General features: G+C 46.7%; 1 protein-coding gene across 4 annotated transcripts in view; it reads left to right on the top strand.

Moving 5' to 3' along the window:
* LOC134928511 (7-alpha-hydroxycholest-4-en-3-one 12-alpha-hydroxylase-like) overlaps positions 1–20,265 on the top strand; it is a 46,893-nt gene that overhangs the window by 14,632 nt on the left and 11,996 nt on the right. For 2 of the 4 annotated variants that reach the window (XR_010177941.1, XM_063924344.1), the window contains exon 1: positions 12,807–12,904. The exons of the other annotated variants lie outside the window; for them this stretch is intronic. The gene's annotated coding sequence lies outside the window, so the exon portion shown is untranslated. Of the gene's footprint in view, positions 1–12,806; positions 12,905–20,265 lie in introns of those variants that run through there. 4 annotated transcript variants of the gene reach the window in all.

The following is a 20,265-nucleotide window of genomic DNA, read 5'->3' as shown; positions in this document are numbered from 1 at the left end:
ATAAAACTAAACTGGTACATGCTTTATTAAAGAGGGCACCATGTTGTATAATATTAATGTTAAACTTATCTCCACTGGCTGGCTTATAATACAGTGGGCACAGTATTAAATAATATTAATTTTAAATGTATCCCTGCTGGCTGGCTTAAAAATCCAAGAAATGACTGCAGACAGTGACTCCTTAGTCCTGACTGTCTGCCAGGCCCAGCAACAGAAATAAATACCTAAATAAAAAAAACCTCATTAATAACTAAATGAAAAGAACGTACTCTTCTGGGAGCTTGAGCGTGGCAGCGGAAAGGCGGGCCGAGGGTCACCCGCTCAAACATTTCTCCCCCGCTTGAGGCTCCACGCGAACGTAGCGGTCATCCTGCCCCAGCCCAGTTTGTGCATATGTAATGAGCGGCGTGACATCATGCCGCTCCGCCGCTCATTACATATGCATGATGAGGCACTACACGGAGGGGGAAAGCAGCGTCTGCAGCAGCTCATTGAATATGTGAGACAGGCTGCCAGCTCTCTTTAGCAGTTCAGGGCCGTGTAGTTTGCGGCCGGCACTGCAGTCAGGGCAGCCTGATCATGACGACAGGGGGGGCACGTGCCTGTGTGCCCCCCTTCTGAATCCGCCACTGGTCCCCCCTGCCCGGGCCGCCCATTTGGCAAGTAAATTCTTGTTGAATCGTGTCATCATAGCCACGCCCCCTACAGTATAATGCCGGTAATAGCGGCATTACACAGAGGGGGCGTGGCTTACATGACGTGATCCATGAGTCACGCCCCCCGTTCCGCCTCTGTCATGCCCCCGTTCCGCCTCTGGCCTGCCCCCCTCTGCACATCATGTCACTGCCTTGCCCCCTGCTGAGCCGATCTGGCTGCTCTCTCCTGGTGAGAGTAGCCATAAAGTCAGCAAGTATGCTTTTCGGGGGTTAGCTGCAAATATTAAGTATCCCCCTAATGTATGAAGGTGGAACAGGAGCAGGTATTACAGAACACAATTAGACAAAGATGGATGCAAGTAACAGAACACATAACATAGCAAACATAAACGGTAAACAGTTAGCGTCCCGACAAACGGCATACCGGCGGTCGATATACTGACGCCAGGATCCAGAGGGAGGACACAAACCTGGCATCGATATGCCGACACTGGGTAGAATGCTGGCGTCAAAATACAGACAACCGGCATCCCGATCGTTCGGACAGCGGGACGCACTTCAGTGGATGGGAAATTAGGTATAGGCAGCAGAAGGGGGGTAAGGGTGCAGCCACAAGAAGGTTAGGGTTAGGGACCAGGGACGGAAGGTTAGGGTTGGGCACACATAATGGGAGGGTAAGGGTTAGGCACATAGAAGGGGAGGGTTAGGGTTAGGCACATAGAAGGGGAGGGTTAGGGTTAGGCACCTAGAGGGGAGGGTTAGGGTTAGGCATCGGGGGAGGAAGGGTTACAGTTAGGCACCAAGCGGGGAGGGTTAGGGTTGGGCACATAGAAGGGGAAGGTTAGGGTTAGGCACATAGAATGGGAAGGTTAGGGTTAGGCACCCAGAGGGGAGGGTTAGGGTTAGGCACCCAGAGGGGAGGGTTAGGCACATAGAAGGGGAGGGTTAGGCACATAAAAGGGGAGGGATAGGGTTAGGCACATAGAAGGGGAGGGTTGGGGTTAGGCACATAGAAGGGGAGGGTTAGGGTTAGGCACATAGAAGGGGAGGGTTAGGGTTAGGCACATAGAAGGGGAGGGTTGGGGTTAGGTACATAGAAGGGGAGGGTTAGGGTTAGGCACCCAGAGGGGAGAGTTAGGGTTAGGCACATAGAAGGAGAGGGTTGGGGTTAGGCACATAGAAGGGGACGGTTGGTGTTAAGCATATAGAATGGGAGGGTTAGGCACATAGAAGGGGAGGGTTAGGGTTAGGCACATAGAAGGGGAGGGTTAGGGTTAGGCACATAGAAGGGGAAGGTTAGGGTTGGGCATATAGAAGGTTAGGGTTAGGGTTAGGCACATAGAAGGGGAGGGTTAGGGTTAGGCACATAGAAGGGGACGGTTGGGGTTAGGCACATAGAATGGGAAGGTTAGGGTTAGGCACCCAGAGGGGAGGGTTAGGGTTAGGCACCTAGGCACCCAGAGGGGAGAGTTAGGGTTAGGCACATAGAAGGGGAGGGTTGGGGTTAGGCACATAGAAGGGGACGGTTGGTGTTAAGCATATAGAATGGGAGGGTTAGGGTTAGGCACATAGAAGGGGAGGGTTAGGGTTAGGCACATAGAAGGGGAGGGTTAGGGTTAGGCACATAGAAGGGGAGGGTTAGGGTTAGGCATATAGAAGGGGAGGGTTAGGGTTAGGCACATAGAAGGGGAGGGTTAGGGTTAGGCAAATAGAAGGGGAGGGTTGGGGTTAGGCACATAGAAGGGGAGGGTTAGGGTTTGGCACATAGAAGGGGAAGGTTAGGGTTAGGCACCCAGAGGGGAGGGTTAGGGTTAGGGTAGGGAAAAGGTGAGGGTGAAAGGGCTTAATGGGGGGCTGTTGGGATTCTGATGGACGGGATGCCGCTGTTGTACTGACCGCCGGCATCCCGTCCATCGGTAACTCATACTGAACCCACATAAACAGTTTGCATAAAACATGACAAGATCAGACAAGGATGACAGAGAGGGGACAGACATAAGACACAGGGTAGAGCACGGTGCAGGTGAGAGATTACATTTTACAGGGCAGAAGTTACATAAGTTCATGGGGGAGATGTATCAAGCAGCGGTTGATACTAAAAAACACTGTAACAATTCAACATTGCTCTGGTGTGGGGACAGCTGATACAAAAATCATCTGTCCCCGCAATCTCTGTAACTGATACTTTGGCAGCAGTGAAAAGTAGCATGTGCAAAAAGGGGATCCGGTCTGAAGGTCGACACTGTCTAGGTCGACCACTATTGGTCGACAGTCACTAGGTCGACATGGTTCCTAGGTCGACATGTTCTAGGTCAACGGGTCAAAAGGTCGACATGACTTTTTAAAATCTTTTCTTTTTTTGAATTTTTTCATACTGTACTTAACGATCCACGTGGACTACGATTGGAACGGTAACCTGTGCCGAGCGAAGGGACACGATGCACTAATCGGACTTCTCGGTCACTGTATGGAGAAAACGACACCAAAAAAACATGAAAAACTCCTGTCAACCTTTTGAACTGTCGACCTAGACCAAGTCGACCTAGAACCCCTGTCGACTTTCCAACCCTGTCGACCTAGTGCCTGTCGACCTATAGTGGTCGACTGAAACATTGTCGACCTAGAACCTGTCGATGCAATGATCCACACCTGCACAAAGAACCTGACATCCATCAGAGGGAACCGAGCAGGGGCAGATCCCTGTTCACAACGCCGGACCGCCCTCCCATAGGAAGGAGCCAGTAGCGGATCTTGCTATGGGCAAGCAGGATTTTTGCCCGGGGTACCGCCTTCCGGAGGGCGCCGCCACCGTGGCAAGATCCGCTACTGGTGCCGGTGCTGTGTGGTGCTGTACGGTGCTGTGTGCGATTAAGTAATTGCGCACCGCACTGCATTGTGGGAGCGGCACATAGATGCTAGAGGTCATAGTTGACCTCTAGTGTCTATGCGGTGCTATGGGAGAGACGTCATGACATCTCTCCCATAGATCCGAAGAGCGGCACTTTACTGGGGCAATTCTACAGGGGGCACAGTACTGGGGGCAATTCTACAGGGGGCACAGTACTGGGGCAATTCTACAGGGGACACAGTACTGGGGGCAATACTACTGTGGGCACAGCTACAGGGGGCATAACTGACCACGCCCCTTCTCCATTAAGCCACGCCCCTATTTTTCGCCCGGGGTGCCGCAAGGTGTAGATCCGGCCCTGGAAGGAGAAGGCTCCTGGAATCAACAGCATCTGATGGTGGCTTTAATTCCCACAAGCAAAACTATACAGTGCTGCTTATAGTGCAGGGCATCTCCTCCCCCCTCTGCAGAGCCATACCTTTTGGATTTGACCACACCCACCCCACAGTATCCGGCCCCTCTCTGTTCTCGACGGCCCTGAATACAAACAAGCAGCATGGTAAATATAGATGAATAACTAACTGACAGGGCAGCCATCAGGGGGGGGGGGGGGGACTGTGGGGACCAGTGTCCCAGGCCCTTACAGAGAGTGGGGCCCACCCCTTGCTCCTACTGCCAATACCTTTAAAGCTACACCAGTCTGTGAATCAACAGCAGGCTGATGCACAGGGAGGACTTTTAAAACCTTGCGCATCAGATCTCTGTGAACCGGGTTGGCTTCAGGTCAGCCTGAACCATCGACTGGATTACCATAGCCTTTTCCAAGGGAAGGAACACTCTCTGAGACTCTGTGTCCAGTATCATTCCCAGGAAAGGTAGCCTCTGTGTCGGTTCCAGGTGAGATTTTGGTAGGTTCCGAATCCACCCGTTATCCAGGAGTAGTCTGGTTCAGAGGCCAATGCTGTCCAACAACCGCTCTCTGGACGTTGCCTTTATCAGAAGATCGTCCAGGTATGGAATTATTTTCATTCCTTGTTTGCGGAGTAGAAACATCATCTCTGCCATCACTTTGGTGAACACTCTCTGTGCCATGGAAAGACCAAAAGTCAGGGCCTGTGACTGGTAGTGACAGTCCTGCAGTGCAAACCGTAGATAAGCCTGGTGAGGCGGCCAGATCGTAATGTGACGGTACGCATCCTTGATATCCAGAGACACTAGGAATTCCCCCTCCTCCAGACCTGAGATCACCGCTCTCAGAGACTCCATCTTGAATTTGAACACTCGTAAGTACGGGTTCAACGACTTGAGGTTCAGAATCGGCCTCACCAAACCGTCCGGTTTTGGTACTACAAACAAGTTGGAATAGTACCCCCAGTTTTACAGATGAGGTGGAACTGGAACAATGACCTGGATCTGTACTAGTTTTTGAATGGCGTTCTGTAAAGTTATACTTGCCTCTTGTGAAACTGGTAAGCGTGATTTGAAGAATCTGTGAGATGGGAGCTCTTGAAACTCCAGTCTGTAGCCCTGGGAAATAAGATCCATGACCCAGGGATCCTGGCACGATGTTGTCCAGATGTGACTGAAGAATTTTAGCCGGGCTCCCACCTGCCAGTCTTCCAGGCATCTCGTTCCACCGTCATGCTGAAGGTTTTGAGGAAGCAGAGCTTGAGCCCTGTTCCTGTGAACCAGCACAGGACCTCTAGCGCCTCTGGCTGTAGAACCTCTAGTGCCTCTGGCTGTAGAAGAACCTCTGGGCTTGCCCCTAAACTTGGCAGTCCGAAAGGACTGTTAATTGGGTCCTAAATAGTCCTTCCTAGCTGGGGGAGCTGCAGAAGGAAGGTATGTGGACTTACCTGCAGTAGCTTTGGAGATCCATTTGTCTAGTTCATCTCCAAATAAGGCCTCGCCTGTGAAAGATAGACCTTCCACGCTTTTCCTGGAGTCTGCATCTGCAGTACACTGGCGTAGCCATAGACCCCTGCGTGCAGACACTGCCATAGCTGTAGTGCGTGCATTAAGCAAGCCTATTTCTTTTATGGCTTCCACCATAAATTTTGAAGAGTCCAGTATATGCTGCAGGAGTAAAACAATCTCCCCTTGAGGTAAGGTATCTAACTGCTCAATTAGGTTACCCGACCATTTAGCAATGGCTCGCATAATCCACCCACATGCTATAGTGGGTCTCTGGGCCACCCCCGCAGCTGTATATAAAGATTTGTGCGTAGTCTCAATCTTACGGTCAGCCGCGTCTTTCAGAAAGGCTGCACCCAGGACAGGCAATATAGTTTTCCGTGAGAGCCTTGATACTGATGCATCCACTATTGGTGGATTTTCCCATTTTTTCTTATCCTCAGGAGGAAAAGGAAAGGATGATAATAACCGTTTAGCGATTTGAAATCTCCTTTCAGGATTAACCCACAGGGGGTCATTCCGAGTTGATCGCTAGCTGCATTCGTTCGCTGTGCAGCGATGAGGCAAAAAAATGGCACTTCTGTGCATACGTATGCGGTGCAATGCGCATGCGCGTCATACTATTGCAACGAACTATGGGGGTAATTCTGAGTTGATCGCAGCAGGAACTTTGTTAGCAAAACCATGTGCACTGCAGGGGGGGCAGATATATCATGTGCAGAGAGAGTTAGATTTGGGTGTGGTGTGTTCAAACTGAAATCTAAATTGCAGTGTAAAAATAAAGCAGCCAGTATTTACCCTGACCAGAAACAAAATAACCCACCCAAATCTAACTCTCTCTGCACATGTTATATCTGCCTCCCCTGCAGTGCACATGGTTTTGCCCAACTGCTAAAAAATTTCCTGCTGCGATCAACTTGGAATTACCCCCAAAGTTCCTGCTGCGATCAACTCAGAATTACCCCCTATGTCGTTTCACACAAGGTCTAGCAAAGCTTTTCATTCGCACTGCTGGCCGCAGAGTGATTGACAGGAAGAGGGCGTTACTGGGTGTCCACTGACCGTTTTCAGGCAGTGTTCAGAATAACACAGGCATGCCAGGAAAAACACAGGCGTGGCTGAGCGAACGCAGGGCGTGTTCGTGACGTCAAAACAGGAACTGAACAGTCTGAAATGATCGCAAGCTCTGAGTAGGTATTGAGCTTCTCTAAAACTGAACAAAAAAAGTTTGGTGCCGCTCTGCGATCCTTTCGTTCGCACTTCTGCTAAGCTAAAATATACTCCCAGTGGGTGGCGGTATAGCGTTTGCATGGCTGCTAAAAACTGCTAGTGAGCGATCAACTCGGAATGACCACCATGGTTCTTCAAACAGGGTATTTAATTCCTTTGACACAGGAAAAGTGGCTGAGGATTTATTTTTTATATTAAAATAAGATTCCTCACTCTCCTCTGTCACCTTATCAGGGATATTCAGAACTCCTCTGATAGCTTCTATGAGAGCCTCTATTCCCTGCGACACAGTACCCTCCCCCACCTCTGAGTCCACCTTACCCTCCTCCATGTCTGACCCCTCATCATCCAAGTCAGACTGCAGGATATGAGACAAAGTGCGTTTTTGCGTACAAATGGCAGGGGACTGAGACGCTGGTTTGGGTACGGAGTCTCTTTTCATCTCAGTCATAGATTGTCTTAAGTATTAGGTCTCTTTCTCATTCCGAGATAACTTAGTAGAGATTGTGGAAATCATTCCCCAAATGGAGTCCAGCCATGCTGGTTCTGTCTCGCTAGCCTGGGAAGGGACACTACATTGAGTGCACACTAGTGAACCCCCTGGGGAAGAGGAACACTATGCTTTACATGAAACACACTCTCTGCCTGATGTACTGTAACAGTGACAGCACTCACTCACACGAAAAGGTTAATTGCACAATTAGCCTACAGTACAAAGGGGGTAATTCCAAGTTGATCGCAGCAGGAATTTTGATAGCAGCTGGGCAAAATCATGTGCACTACAGGGGAGGCAGATTTAACATGTGCAGAGAGAGTTAGATTTGGGTGTGGTGTGTTCAATCTGCAATCTAATTTGCAGTGTAAAAATAAAGCAGCCAGTATTTACCCTGCACAGAAACAAAATAACCCACCCAAATCTAACTGTCTCTGCAAATGTTATATCTGCCGCCCCCCCTGCAGTGCACATGGTTTTGGCTAATTGCTAAAAAATTTCCTGCTGCGATCAACTAGGAATTACCCCCAAAGAGCCCTTTCAGGGAGACACAGAGGGAGTATGGAACCAGCACACGGCACCCTTAACGCTAGTGCCAAGCTTAGCCGAGTCGCAGACTAAGGGGGTCATTCCGAGCTGATCGCACGGTAGCAGTTTTTTGCAGCCATGCAATCAGATAGTCGACGCCTATGTATAGCATAGCAAATGTGCGATCACTTGTGCAGGGGAGCTGTGCAAAAAGTTTTTGTGTAGTTTCTGAGTAGCTCTGAACTTACTCAGCCACTGAGATCACTTCAGCTTGTCATGTCCCGGAATTGACATCAGACACCTGCCATGCAAACTTCTGGACACGCCTGCGTTTTCCACGGCACTACCAGAAAACAGTCAGTTGCCACCCAGAAACGCCTTCTTGCTGTCAATCACCTTGCGATCGCCGCTGCGATTGCATTCTTTGTAAGGTCCCCACCCTGCCCGACGTTTCCCGTCGCCGGGCAGCGACGCGCCTGCGCATTGCAGTCGCGGTGCATCCACAGTTTAGACCTGATCGCACCGCTGCGAAAAACTGCAGCATGCGATTGTGTCGGAATGACCCCCTAAGTACCTAGATTAGGGACTTAGTACACTAACAATCGCTCCCCCCCTGCTATGACCCCCTGGCACTGCTGAGGTAATCTGGAGCCTCTCCGGAGGAGCTGCGAATCCCTGTCAGTCAGCGTCTGTGTCAGCTGCAGAGGGAAAATGGTGCTGGTAAGCTGCTGGATCCGCTCATAGTGAAGCCCTGCCCCTTCAATGGCGCGCAGACTTTCTGCACTTTTTCATAATGACTGTATGTGTCTTATGCATAAAATGGAGACAGACTCCTTTTATGGCTATGTTGCCAGTCTGGGTACTGTGTACGCTGTTTAGCGTCTGTGTCCGTACACAGCGGGAGACGCAGTCTGCCCCATTTAGATGCCGTGCGTCTCCGTACCCTCATGCCGCCATAATGGCCAGCGACCCGCTAAACCGGACGCGACGGCTTAGTACTCACCACTCTTCATTCTTCTGGCTCTGTTAGGGGTGGTGGCGTGCTGCGGGAATGTACGCTCGCCGTGGTGGGGCTTGCGAATAGTTCCCTCAGGAGCTAGTGTCCTGTCAGTGGGGAATGGGACCATTTAGCCCTGAGAGAGGTTGGGCCGTTCCCTCTCTCCCCTCCCTTCCCTAAGTCCCACGAAGCAGGCAGGCTGGTGCCATCCAGTCCTGCCTGAAAATAACAAACACAGAAAATAAATGCAGAAAACTCTTTAGGAGCTGGTAGGAGGGGCATAGAGGGCGGAGCCAGCGCACATTATCAATTTCTTAAAGTGCCCACGGCTCCTAGTGGACCCGTCTATACCCCATGGTACTAAATGGATACTAAATGGATTCCCAGTATCCCCTAGGACGTAAGAGAAAGCACAGTATTGGTGAATATATAAAATAATAATTAATTGATCATTAGTACGGACCGCGCCCCGCAAAATGGCGTTATAACGCCACTGTCATGCCCCGCGACCGCCTCTGTCTGTCAATCAGGCAGAGGTGATCGCACCAGTGAGATGCTGATAGCATCTCACTGGGCTCCCGGGGAGCGCACTCACAGTTCGGCCGCTGCGAGTGCGCATGCCACAAAGTAATTCACACTGCGATCGCTGCCGCTGCAGTGATGTAGTCTGAATTACTCTCTCTATACGAAGCTACTGGTACTTTATAAAAAAAATGACTCAGCATTGCAATTGAGCAGATCTAATGGGTCCTACACACTTGGCGATAACGATGATTGCTATTGTTCAAAAATGACACTTTTCGTGTTTTGTGTTTTGGTTTTGGTTCTAATTCTCCGCTCGTGTTTTGGTTTTGGATTGGTTTTGCCAAAACCACCCTTTCGTGTTTCGGTTTTGGTTTTGGATCTGGATGACTTTTGAAAAAAACATAAAAATGGCTAAAATCACAGAATTTGGGGTAATTTTGATCCTACGGTATTATTAACCTCAATAACATTCATTTCCACTCATTTCCAGTCTATTCTGAACACCTCACAATATTGTTTTTAGGCCAAAAGGTTGCACCGAGGTCGCTGTATGACTAAGCTAAGTGAAACAAGTGTGCGGCACAAACACCTGGCCCATCTAGGAGTGGCAGTGCAGTGTCGGACAGGATGGCACTTAAAAAAACTGGTCCCCAAACAGCACATGATACAAATAAGAAAAAGAGGTGCACCAAGGTGGCTGTATGACTAAGCGAAGCGATACAAGTGTGCGGCACAAACACCTGGCCCATCTAGGAGTGGCACTACAGTGGCAGACAGGATGGCAGATATAAAAAAAAAAGGCCCCAAACAGCACATCATGCAAAAATGTAAAAAAGGTGCAATGAGGTAGCTGTATGACTAAGCTAAGCGACACAAACACCTGGCCCATCTAGGAGTGGCACTGCAGTGTCAGACAGGATGGCACTTTGAAATACCAAGCACCAAGCAGCACATGATGCAAAGATGAAAAAGAGGTGCACCAAGGTTGCTGTATGACTAAACTAAGCGACACAACCAACTGGCCCATCTAGTAGTGGCACGCAGTGGCTGAATGTCGAAAGTGGCCCAGAATTTTTCAGTTTACTGACAGCATCTCCTGCACGTTCCTGTCATTATTCAAAAATTCTGCAATGGGTGGACTTATACGGCAGTACCCCTGGACTAATACAGCAGTACCCCTGGACTTATACGGCAGTGTCAGATAGAATGACACTTTAAAAAAAAACCATGCTCCAAACAGCACATGATGCAAAGATGAAAAAGAGGTGCACCAAGGTTGCTGTATGACTAAGCTAAGTGACACAAGTGTGCGGCACAAACACCTGGCCCATCTCACTGGAATTATACGGCAGAATCACTGGAATTATAAGGCAGAATCACTGGACTTATACACACCAGTACCACTGGATCACTGGAATTATACGGCAGGGTCACTGGAATTATACGGCAGGATCACTGGACTTATACGACAGGATCACTGGACTTATACGACAGGATCACTGGATTTATATGGCAGTACCGCTGGACATATACGGCAGTACCGCTGGACATATACGGCAGTACCGCTGGACATATATGGCAGTATCAATGGACATATACTGCAGTATCACTGGACTGGACTTATACGCCAGTACCACTATAATTATACAGCAGGATCACTAGATTTATCTGGCAGGATCACTGTAATTATACGGCAGGATCACTGTAATTATACGGCAGGATCACTGGATTTATACGGCAGTACCGCTGGACATATACGGCAGTACCGCTGGACATATACGGCAGTATCACTGGACATATACGGCAGTATCACTGGACATATACGGCAGTATCACTGGACTGGACTTATATGCCAGTACCACTGTATTTATACGCCAGTACCACTGTATTTATATGGCAGGATCACTGTAATTATATGGCAGGATCACTGGAATTATACGGCAGGACCACTGGATTTATACGGCAGTACCGCTGGACATATACGGCATTATTAATGGACATATACGGCAGGATCACTGGACATATACAGCAGTACCACTGGACATATACGGCAGGCCGGCAGCACAGGGACACCACCACTGGACTGATGCAGCAGAACACAGCACCACTGCAATAAATTATACAACAGCACTGGACATATGGCAGCACAGGACACAACCACTGTGACTGGACAGATGCAGCACAAGACACGGACACTGGGGACACTGAGGACGGAGACACGTCCTCTCTCTACACTCTCCAACGCCGGAGTGAAAATGACGGGGACGCGCGGCTGTTTATATGGAATGCAAATCCCGCGAGAATCCGACAGCGGGATGATGACATTTTGCCCCGTTCTGGATTCCGAGTCAGGCGGGAAAACCCGAGCCTGACTCGGATCCGGGCTCGTGGCATGAAGTCTGGAAGGGTTTGGTTCTCTGAGAACCGAACCCGCTCATCTCTATGATAAATCATTCATATCGGTCAGTGTGTATGCATCAACGATGAATGATACGTGGCCCCACGATCGTTCATCCTTGATCTAGCCTCGTTAATACATGCAAGTCAATTTGGACGATATAAATTTATGTACTAACATATCGTCTAAATTGCCCATTGATATCGCCCAGTGTGTAAGTAAAAATTGTTAGCGGAAAAAATTGACCATCGATAATATCGTTGGTCGATAAAATCGCTAACATCGCCAAGTGTGTAGTGCCCTTAGGGATTGGATATGTGTGCAGCCACATATCCAATCTCTTGCAGCCATACACTACATAGATCTGCTCAGCTTCAAATAGTTAGAATTCTCTAGCACAGAATTATCTACCTTTCTATGCAAGAGCAGATAGCTCAATGAATAGATTGTCTGACTGCAATGCCACAGGCAATGGGTTTGAATCCCGGGTATGTCAGCATCTTCAAATGTAATAAAGGGCAGTGTGACTGAATAAGAAAGTAATCTCAAGATGAGTTCATGAATGTTGTATAAGTATTAGTGACAGAAAGGGTCAGGATAGGAGACAGTGGCGGTCAGGAGATGCTGGGCTTCAAAAAGAGGGGAAGCTGCAAGGGGATACGGTCATTTGGTTGACCACACCTAGGTCGACAATCATTAGGTCGACCACTGTAGGTTGACATGGTCATTAGGTCGACGTGTTTTTCACAGTTCTTTTTCTTAATTTTTTTGAAATTTTTCATACTTTATGATCCATGTGGACTACAATTGGGAATAGTAACCTTGCCCTTCGCTCGCCATGCGAGGGGACATGGTGCACCAATTGGGGTTCCCGGTCACTTTACTAAGCAAACAACACCAAAAAAAGTAAAAAAAAACTCATGTCGACCTAATGTATGTCGACCAATAGTGGTTGACCTAATGACTGTTGACCTAATGACCCATACCCGCTGCAAGTGAAAGTAATTAAAACAGATAATTGACAAGTGCCGCCAACAGTGCCCCCTCCCCTGCAGCGCAATGTACAGTGCCCCCTCCGCACACACCTAGTTACGGCCCTGAATATATAGGCCCCAAAATGTGAGTAAAAGTCCTCTGTGGTGTTCCTGGCTGTGAAAGAGTTACTCCACACAAGTAGAGAATAGGTGGAGCAGGCGGGGAGGCTGGATATCTGAAGATTAACCAAACAGTGAGGCCACTGACTGCTGCCTTCTAGCTGGGAACTCTTACTGACAGCCTCAGTCTAGCTGGGAACTCTACTGACGGCTGGTAGCAGGTAACAGACCTTCATGTTTGTGTCATCGCTGTCTGTGTATGAGAATGAGACTCTGCTGTCCACAGCTGCTAACATTACACTATTCTCCCAGGACGTTTTCCTCTATTTGGGAGCATCTGCGCAGATTACACGCTATGGCGGCCGTGCTTTGCACAATCCGCACTAAGTCACGTCTACCTGGTCTGATTATAGAGAGGTTTTTTTTTAGATTTTAATAAATCCTAATTTTCAATAAATTCCGCCTACTAAAGACTACAATACATTGCATCTAACATGGAGGACAAGGAGGAGGTTTTGTGGATCTTCAGTACAGAACAAATAGGGACATGTTAAAGGGACAACAATTTGAGGGACAGTTCTCTAATATTTGGGACTGTCCTGGGGCAGCTGTCAGTGGCTACAAGACCATATTACAGCGGAGAGCACCAGGCTGTCTATGGTCCTGCAGCAGCAGCATTGGTGTTACTGTGTAATAATCACTGGAGTTTGTTAGCTCTTGTGTCAGTTACGTGCTACAGAATTGCAGCAAAGTCACTGTGGGTTCTGGGTTACTCTGATTCAGCAACTGGTTTCTGTATCCAATGAACTTGAAGTTGCATTTTATTTTTTCAAGTTTTTCTTGCATGAACATAATACAGACACCTATTGTACAGTGGTAAGAAATGTAACTGGGACACAGCTTTTGTGTTTACTGGTATTTATAAAAAAAAAAAAAAACATCCACAATTTTTTTTACATAGTATTAATAAATAATATGAGTTATCTTAATTTTCGTTATGAGGAGATGATTTTTTTTTATCATCTTCTAGGACAGTGTTTTTCAACCACTGTGCCGCGGCACAGAGCAGTCCTAAGGTGTCCCGCCATAGAAGCAGAGCCAGGCCCACCAGTTCGAATTTTAAAGAGAAAGAAGTCAATCAACTTGAATAGCAGCACTCTTCCCCTTCAGAGAAAGATTCAATTCTTCTTTAATGAAAAAAGCAACAACATGTTCTATACTTTATTATTAAAATTGAGGTTACGATACCCATATGTGATGTAACATTTACATCACATATGGGTATCGTAACCTCAATTTTAATAGTAAAGTATAGAACATGTTGTTGCTTTTTTCATTAAAGAAGAATTGAATCTTTCTCTGAAGGGGAAGAGTGCTGCTATTCAAGTTGATTGACTACTTTCTCTTTAAAATTCGTATATAATATACAATCAACAAGCAGCACCACATACATGTGCGTTATGTTGGAACATTTGATTTGTCAACATAGACTGGTACGCCATCAATATTCCCTGTGTGATCATTTATTGATAAAATCTGGTGCGGGAGTACTTTTGTCTTAAGGCCCACCAGTTCGCAGTCACCACTGTAGCCCTGGAACGATCAATACTGGTGGGTCTAGTGGTTACATCACCAATTCTAACTGGCTTTCTCAGACGCGGCTCCGGCAATAATTCCTCTGATAACTCTTTGTGATGTCCCTTTACATATTTTAAGATATTAATAATATCCCCTCTTAGGCGCCTCTTTTCTAGTGTATACCTATTCAACCTATTAAGCCTTTCCTCATAATCTAGTCCCTCTTACTCCCTCTAGGCCTTTTTTTATACAGTGGTGCCCAAAACTGAACAAAATATTCCAGGTGCGGAAGTACCAATACTTTATACTGTACATTTGAGTTAAAAAAAAATGATGGTGTTCCTTGGCAATTTTTACATCTTATTTAGTTTGCCGTGAGTTAAAATAGGTTGAAAATCACTGTTCTAGTAGTTCATGCCACTTCTTGAAGTTTGTGCCAAACTGTTTAAAATCTGGGGTGATATGTATCAAACCATGGAGAAAGATAAATAACCAACTGATCAATTGGTATCATTTTTCAAACATAGTCATGACAGAAGTTGATTAATACTTTATTTATCTCCACTTTATCTCTCTCCAAAGTTTTAGACATCTCCCCCCCCCCAGTTTTTTTTCTGGACAAATAACAGTTTTTCAAATTCATAGTTTGTCCTTTTTTAAATATTTTTTTACATTTCCATCCACATTTTCCCTTCTAGTTTGGTGACATGGATCAGTTTTCGCTAAGTTATAAGTAGTCTCGAAACACTAGATGAACTGACTTCAGCAAAGTCAGCAATATCACTGTCATTAATGTTTTTTTTCTATCTAGCACCCACATTTAAAACTCCAAAATCACAGAAACGTACTCTGTCCCAAGTTAATTTGCACACCATCGTACCTGTACTGTTAAGAAACCTCTAAATTTATTTATTTTACATTTTTGTACTACACATTGACAAATAATTTTAGTTTATGCTGGTGCCATATTAGTATTAAACTTACACAAAACAAGTAGAAATTATCTTTATTGTGTAACAACTATACAGTAGTTAAGCTCTATTTTACAGAGCTTAAACTCATTAAGCAAGACATGATGGAGATTGTAGTGCATGGAGGGCCTAATTCAAAGTTGATTGCAGTGGCAAATTTGTTGGCAGTTGGGCACAACAATGTGCACTGCAGGGGGGGGGGGAGATATAACATGTGCAGAGAGAGATTTGGCTGGGGTGTGTTCAAACTGAAATATAAAATGCAGTGTAAAAATAAAGCAGCCAGTATTTACCCTGCACGGAAACAAAATAACCCACCCAACTTCTAACAAATTTGCTGCTGCGATCAACTCAGAATTACCCCCTGAGACTGTACAGCACAAGACATGTTTACATTCAGGGGCTCAGCAGCAAATTGGAAATTATTTAAAAATGTTGTCAATTTGATTTTATTAATTTGTTGAATTTGTCAAGCAATTTACATGTTAGAAAACTGGGGGCATCAAGCTACGGACACCCTGTAATTACTTGCATTAGTAGTTATTGGAGGTTGAAGGAAAATAATTTATGTAGAACTGGTTATTACACCAGGGAAATAAGTAAGAATCAGTAGCAGACTGGCGCTGCGCTACCACCCAGTAAACTGTAGCAGAACATATGGATGCTGCACATACCAGGGGACTGTTACAGATGTTATTGGTGCTTACTGCAAATGTAAGTATTCTGACCATACAAAGCACTATGAGAGAGGACACTAGCCCTCATTCCGAGTTGATCGCTCGCTAGCAGTTTTTAGCAGCCATGCAAACGCTATGCCACCGCCCACTGGGAGTATATTTTAGCTTAGCAGAAGTGCGAACGGTTGTATCGCAGAGCGCCTGCAAACATTTTTTGTGTAGTTTCAGAGTAGCTCAAAACCTACTCAGCGCTTGTGATCACTTCAGACTATTCAGTTCCGGATTTGATGTCACACACCCGCCCAGCGTTCGCCCAGCCACGCCTGCGTTTTCCCTGGCACGCCTGCGTTTTTCCGAACACTCCCTGAAAACGGTCAGTTGCCACCCAGAAACGCCCTCTTCCTGTCAATCACTCTGCGGCAACCAGTGCGTCTGAAATGCATCGCTAGACCCTGTGCAGAACTGCATCGTTCGGTGTGCCCGTACATCGCGCGTGCACATTGTGCCGCATGCGCATAACTGCCATTTTTTAGCCTGATCATTGCGCTGCGAACAAATTCAGCTAGCGATCAACTCGGAATGACCCCCACTATGCAAAGGAAAGGCTAAACAAAATGTTCAGTAGAGAAAATATAAGAACTTGAGGGATTTTTTTTTGTGGTTTTCATACTATAACACATCGGATGTTATTTCAGCTTCAACAAAAAGTATTTGCTGTCCTGTGGTCCAGAGGCATGAATTCAAAACCAATATCTTGTGGTTTGCAAAACTTCTAAAGCTAATTATTGATCTAAAATGGGCACTGCAATGTATTGAATTAGTACAGCACGTGTAGGGCTCATTTGTGGCATTATGAATGACATCCACTGTCAGGCAGGTGCATGCTAGGACTAGTAGTTCTACTTGTGTTAGCATGCCAAAATACTCATGCGTGGCCTGTCAGTGCATGCTGGCATTTGTGGTGCCACAACTGCTTGCGCTCTAATTTGACAATACAGGTTGAGTATCCCTTATCCAAAATGCTTGGGGCCAGAAGTATTTTGAATACCGGATTTTTCCGTATTTTGGAATAATTGCATACCATAATGATACATCATGGTGATGGGACCTAAGTCTAAGCACAGAATGCATTTATGTTTAATATACACCTTATACACACAGCCTGAAGCTCATTTTAGCCAATATTTTTAATAACTTTGTGCATTAAACAAAGCGTGTGTACATTCACACAATTCATTTATGTTTCATATACACTTTATATACACAGCCTGAAGGTCATTTAATACAATATTTTTAATAACTTTGTGCATTAAATAAAGTTTGTGTGCATTGAGACATCAGAAAACAAATGTTTCACTATCTCACTCTCACTCAAAAAAGTCCGTATTTCGGAATATTCCGTATTTCGGAATATTTGGATATGGGATACTCAACCTGTACTTTATTGATACTTGCCTGCTCTCCTGTCTGGGAGACTCCTGGATGTCAGGGAGGTTCCCTAGAGTCCTGTGAGAGCAGGGCTCCCTCCTGACTCCCATCTACTTCCCTAGCAAAAAGTAGTATGTTTATATTAAAAAGTGGACTCTATCTTGCATAACCATATTAAAATGATTTCTTCTTAGTAACCCAATGCTTCCTGCAAATTAATTAAAAGGATAATTAACTGGGTAGGGTTATTTATATTAATATTTTGTTTCAGAACAAGGTAGCAATCGTAAGATATCAACAGAAGCCAAAATGCAGCATAAGATGAAATGAGCCATTTGTGGAGCAAGAAATGAGTCTTTACAACTAGCGCTAACATGGGAGGAACAGAGGGGAAACTGTACAATGGTCTGCAGCATTTCTGGGGCCGTTGTTTGGATTCCAGCAGATATTGCATTTCCTCACATTGTCTGAGGTGTTTCTCTTTTATTCCTAATAGAATATTTCACTCTGCCTGAAACACGTTCTTCTGGAAACTATGCCAAGGTGTGCGAAGGGTGTAAAATAAATCTATAGGAAACATTATTTTGCCTTTATAAGTATTATTTCTCATTGGTTTGAACTGATTCCAGTTCCAGATGGCATTAGATCCCAAAGCCCACCTCAGGGGCGTTTTAACAGAGGAGGGGGCGCATGTTCACCTCCGGGTGTGCCCCCTCCTCTGCACGGCGCAGTGGTCTCCGGCATTGTGCCAGAATCTACTGCGCATGCGCAGGTCTCTGGAAACATGTCGCCAGTCATGTTCCGGAGACCAATTTGACTACTGCGCATGCGCTGTGGACATTTTAGCTGTGCTTTTTGCGGCGATTGCAGCGCCCGACGCTGGTCTCCGGAAGGTAAGTATTAAAATATAGGTGCATTGCACCCATTATAGAAATGCCAATGGTCCTGCTCCTTTCTAATGGAAAGAAGTACAGGTTGTGGAGAGGGATCAATTTGTATGTATGTCATGGTAGTAGTGGGTGCAGTATGTGTGTCCTGGTAGTAGTGGGTGCAGTATGTGTGTCCTGGTAGTAGTGGGTGCAGTATGTGTGTCCTGGTAGTAGTGGGTGCAGTATGTCTGTCCTGACAGTAGTGGGTGCAGTATGTATGTCCTGGTAGTAGTGGGTGCAGTATGTGTATCCTGGTGGTAGTGGGTGCAGTATGTGTGTCCTGACAGTAGTGGGTGCAGTATGTGTGTCCTGGTAGTAGTGGGTGCAGTATGTATGTCCTGGTAGTAGTGGGTGCAGTATGTGTGTCCTGGTAGTAGTGGGTGCAGTATGTGTGTCCTGGTAGTAGTGGGTGCAGTATGTGTGTCCTGGTGGTAGTGGGTGCAGTATGTGTGTCCTGACAGTAGTGGGTGCAGTATGTGTGTCCTGGTAGTAGTGGGTGCAGTATGTATGTCCTGGTAGTAGTGGGTGCAGTATGTGTGTCCTGGTAGCAGTGGGTGCAGTATGTGTGTCCTGGTAGTAGTGGGTGCAGTATGTGTGTCTTGGTGGTAGTGGGTGCAGTATGTGTGTCCTGACAGTAGTGGGTGCAGTATGTGTGTCCTGACAGTAGTGGGTGCAGAATATGTCCTGGCAGTAGTGGTGCAGTATGTATGTCCTGGTAGTAGTGGGTGCAGTATGTGTGTCCTGGTAGTAGTGGGTGCAGAATATGTCCTGGCAGTAGTGGTGCAGTATGTATGTCCTGGTAGTAGTGGGTGCAGTATATGTGTCCTGGTAGTAGTGGGTGCAGTATGTGTGTCCTGGTAGTAGTGGGTGCAGTATGTGTGTCCTGACAGTAGTCGGTGCAGTATGTGTGTCCTGGTAGTAGTGGTGCAGTATGTGTGTCCTGACAGAAGTGGGTGCAGTATGTGTGTCCTGACAGTAGTGGGTGCAGTATGTGTGTCCTGGCAGTAGTGGGTGCTGTATGTGTGTCCTGGTAGTAGTGGGTGCAGTATGTCTGTCCTGACAGTAGTAGGTGCAGTATGTGTGTCCTGACAGTAGTGGGTGCAGTATGTCTGTCCTGATAGTAGTGGGTGCAATATGTATGTCCTGGTAGTAGTGGGTGCAGAATGTGTGTCCTGGTAGTAGTGGGTGCAGTATGTGTGTCCTGACAGTTGTGGGTGCAGTATGTGTGTCCTGGTAGTAGTGGTGCAGTATGTGTGTCCTGACAGTAGTGGGTGCAGTATGTGTGTCCTGGTAGTAGTGGGTGCAGTATGTGTGTCCTGGTAGTAGTGGTGCAGTATGTGTGTCCTGACAGTTGTGGGTGCAGTATGTGTGTCCTGGTAGTAGTGGGTGCAGTATGTGTGTCCTGGTAGTAGTGGTGCAGTATGTGTGTCCTGGTAGTAGTGATGCAGTATGTGTGTCCTGGTAGTAGTGGTGCAGTATGTGTGTCCTGGTAGTAGTGGGTGCAGTATGTATGTCCTGGTAGTAGTGGGTGCAGTATGTATGTCCTGGTAGTAGTGGTGCAGTATGTGTGTCCTGGTAGTAGTGGGTGCAGTATGTATGTCCTGGTAGTAGTGGTGCAGTATGTGTGTCCTGGTAGTAGTGGGTGCAGTATGTGTGTCCTGGTAGTAGTGGGTGCAGTATGTGTGTCCTGGTAGTAGTGGGTGCAGTATGTGTGTCCTGGTAGTAGTAGGTGCAGTATGTGTGTGCTGGTAGTAGTGGTGCAGTATGTGTGTCCTGGTAGTAGTGGGTGCAGTATGTGTGTCCTGGTAGTAGTGGGTGCAGTATGTGTGTCCTGGTAGTAGTGGGTGCAGTATGTATGTCCTGGTAGTAGTAGGTGCAGTATGTGTGTGCTGGTAGTAGTGGTGCAGTATGTGTGTCCTTGTAGTAGTGGGTGCAGTATGTGTGTCCTGGTAGTAGTGGGTGCAGTATGTGTGTCCTGGTAGTAGTAGGTGCAGTATGT

The sequence above is a fragment of the Pseudophryne corroboree genome, chromosome 5 (genome assembly GCF_028390025.1).
Source record: "Pseudophryne corroboree isolate aPseCor3 chromosome 5, aPseCor3.hap2, whole genome shotgun sequence".
Taxonomy (NCBI): domain Eukaryota; kingdom Metazoa; phylum Chordata; class Amphibia; order Anura; family Myobatrachidae; genus Pseudophryne; species Pseudophryne corroboree.
This window is presented reverse-complemented; position numbering and strand designations above follow the sequence as displayed.